Consider the following 3,711-nt stretch of genomic DNA (forward strand, 5'->3'; position numbering starts at 1 on the left):
CTAGAACAGTCCCCCGAGGACGCAGTCCGGTCCCCGTCTTCCTGGTAGCACGCTGGGCGACGGCCCTGGGCTAGGGAGAGGACTGTGGAGGGGAGCAGGGCTCGTCAGTTGTGCCGTGGTGACCCCCTCCATCCATCGTGGGACACCCTGTGACTTTAACCTAAATTAGCCGGGGCACTCGCCCATGCACGCGGCGTCTCGATCATGGCCCCCAATAGACACCTCCCCTCATACACACACACACACACACACAGAGGTCCTAGTAAGCATTTGCTGCTGGTGCCAGGCTGACCGTACTGGGTGTCCCGAGACAAGGGGGATCGGATACTCCCAGCGGATGGGGGGACGGAGGGGGACTCTAACGCCTTGGAAGCCCAGGGCAGACAGGAAAGTAGGCGGAGGGGTCGGTGGAAGACCACATCGGGAGGAAGTTGGTATCCTAGGGGTTGGAGGTGTGAGCAGTTACCTGGCTTGGTGGGAAAAAGAAAGCGTGCTGCGCGTCGGAGAGGTTGGGTACCTCGGCTAAGGTGTGACCAGGGCTGCCCTTGACCAAGACTGTCGTCTGTCCCCACTCACATCATCCTCAAAACCCCCCTGTAGGTCAGATGCTTTTCCCATTTTGGTATTTTGGTTCAGGACCATGCAACTGGCGGGACAGCTTCCGCCTTATACTTCACCAAGCCCAGAAGATTCCAGTGGGGGCAGGGCACCCCCCCCGCTGAGGCTGGTTAGAATATGCCCCTGCGTGGATGTGGGGAGAGGAAGTTCGGGATGAACCAGGAGGCCAGGCACGAGGGGTCTGTTTGACGGCTGGAAGAAGCTTGTAACAGCCCCCGCTGCAATTGGAATACCGTCTATATGGAAGAAAAGCATAAATACACAGTACAAAGATCCGACCGGGCGTCCTGTGTTTTCATTTGCGGAACCTGGTAACTGTAAGTTCGAGTTGGCATAGGGACAGCAGAGCACAGGCCTCATCACCCATTCACTAGGGGGAAACCTCCCTGTGGGGGGGCCAGCCCACCTCCCTCCCCCTCCCCCCATCCTTCAGCAAGAATGTTAAGTGCTGACCCATAGCGAAGCTGTTTAGGGTTTCTGAGGAGCGCCTGGTGAGCGTGAATCACAGACCTTGCAGTTGAAACCGGTTGCCTTTGCAGTCCAGCGCATTAACCCACAGTGCCACATTCAAAGTCAGGTTCAGAATGGGATGGGCCCCTGCCTGAGACCCGCTCCTCAACTCTTTGAATCTGCAAATTGGGAATGAGTGCTCCAGGGGGTCTTTGTGCAGATTAAATGCTGGTGTGGCAGGTAGCAGGATCTTCTGCAAGGGTCATCCCCAGGTATCCCTCCTGGCACCTCATTTGTCTCTGCCCCATGTCACCTCCTGCCGGTCACAGAACTGCCGGTCCCCTGCCCCCTCCTCAGGAAAAAGGACTGTTCACTGCTGAATCTCTCATGGCCACCCTCAACTACGTCGTGGAGCAGGGGAGGCCACCCTGCTGGGATGGGGAGAGGGCGAGCAGAGCCAGACCAGAAGCTCCTTTGTTACCTGACAGGTTGTGGGGTGCAGGGGACTGAGGTAGGTGGGGGTGCCGCATGCAGGAATCTGGGACTGAGCTGGAGGAGGCAGGGACTTCACTGACGAGGAACAATGAGAGAGACGTCCTGTGCCAAACATCTAAGTTTAAGTCTTTCTCTGTGGGGGAGAGGCTGTCAAAGGAGTCCAGGGCCACCACCAGGAAGCCCGTGGCTATCAGGGGCCAGCTGGCCTCGGACCTCTAATCCTCTCAGTGGCCAGTAAGGTCCAGGCATGGCAGGAGGCTGTCTCAAGCCCATCAGCAGAGCCTCCCCAGACGTGAGCACCAGGCCACCATCTGGCTTGGGGGCTGCCCAGAGGCCCCGCCCTGCAGCTGCCACCGAGCCAGCAGCAGCCTGGCCGCCTGCACCTCTCGGTCCCTGTGCTGACGGCAGCTGCAGAGGTGACAGGGCAGGAGGCCTTGCTCTGGGAGGGTGCAGGTGGCACGCCCTCCCTCCGGGGTGATGCATTTATTGTTGGAATGTGCTGAGTGACCTAGCAGCGGCCAATGGGGCACACAGAGATGGACCTGCCCTTTGAAATTGGGAAGAGGGTTGGGACCCTGACCTGCCTGCTTGCTCGTGGGGGAACATGGGACTGATCCATGCTCCCAGCAAGATGGGGCTCACAATGGGCCATCAGTGGGTGCAAGAGCTCAGGGCTGGAGCGGGCAGGGGTGTCCTGGAGACCAGCCAGTGACTGGGAGATGGTGGACCCCCGTGATGAAGCTGTTCTCCCCATGGGCCTAGGACGAGAGGAATTATCTGTCTTCCACAAGAGGGCGCCTTCTCTCCCCCTGCAGAGCTTACTAGCCTGTCCCCTCCTCCACCTCAGTTGAGCTCTGGAACAATTGGTGGTAGAGCGAGCAGGAGGCCTCCCCTGAGGTGGGAGCAGTGACCAGAGGGGGCTACTGATGGTTTACTGAGTCAGTGGTAGGTGATGGATGGACATGAGATGCCCCACCTCCGAGGCATCATCCAGCTGGCCAGTGTCTGGTCCAGATGCGAGACCTCAGTTTGAGCCCTTCAAGGCAGGGCCTCGGCCGCGTCTGTGATCCCAGCTGGGACAGCTGTTCTATATGAGCAGTGTCAGAAGTACTGAGGGCAGAGACTGGGAACCGGGAGCCCCTTGGCCAGCCCTGAGGGGCAAGGATGAACCCCTATCGTGGCATGGCCCTCAGCTGGCTGCACCTGAGACTTTGGTCTGATTGAGTGCCCACACCCCTCCAGTCCAGTCTGATAGTGGGAGAAGCACAAAATATTCATCCAAATCTTTAGCAGCCCAGGGGGCTCCCCAAAGGCTTCCACAATGATCTTTATCAACTGGAGGCCTGGGGTGCTGGGTCATCTGGAGAACCCCCTGGCCCTCACGGGAGGTCATGGTCCAGGGAAGGGTGTTGGCTGAGTCATCCAGATGACCAGTCTACAGGGGAGGGGCCTTGGGTCCCATGGCACAGGACACTACTTGGAGCCCCCTTCCATGTCCAGAAGGGTCTTCTTTTGTGTCTGCTCCCCAACTCCAAAAGATCCCCTGTTCCTCAGGGTGTGTGTCCCCTCAGTTCAGGACCTGTCCAATACACAGTATGTGGAATGCCGCCCAGATGCTGGGTGGTGCTGGTGGCTGTCCTCCTCCGGAACTCTGGGACGCCCTTTTTCAAGGTCCCCTTGCGCCCCCTGTATCTCTCTCTTCCTACGAAGCGGACTGCTGGCGGCCCCTTGTAGGGCCATCAACACACAGGGGCATCAGCATCTCCCCAAAACTCAACCAAGGCCTCTTCAAACGGAACTTCCTAGGGGCCCCTTCCCGTGGGACTGGGCTTCAGGGAGGGGGCCATTCTGGACATTACACACACACACACACACACACACCCTCCAGGGAGGGCTGGGCCCGACGCCCCCACCAAGGCAGAGTCCTAGGATTCTTCCCCGAACCGCCCTCCCCACCCGTTCAAGCAGGTCCCTGGCATAACTGGGCCGGGAAGTGAGGGTGTAGTTTGCAAACAGGGAAACTGAGGTCCGAGAAGCCGCGCTGGAGGGGCCTGCTCCGCAGCGCGCGTCGAAGGGCCGCTTCCTCGGCCCGCCGCGGTGGGGCGGCCGGCGGGGTCGGCGGAGGCGGATGTGGGCGGGCGGCTCCCG

The sequence above is a fragment of the Chrysochloris asiatica genome, unplaced genomic scaffold (genome assembly GCF_000296735.1).
Source record: "Chrysochloris asiatica unplaced genomic scaffold, ChrAsi1.0 scaffold00025, whole genome shotgun sequence".
Classification (NCBI taxonomy): Eukaryota; Metazoa; Chordata; class Mammalia; order Afrosoricida; family Chrysochloridae; genus Chrysochloris; species Chrysochloris asiatica.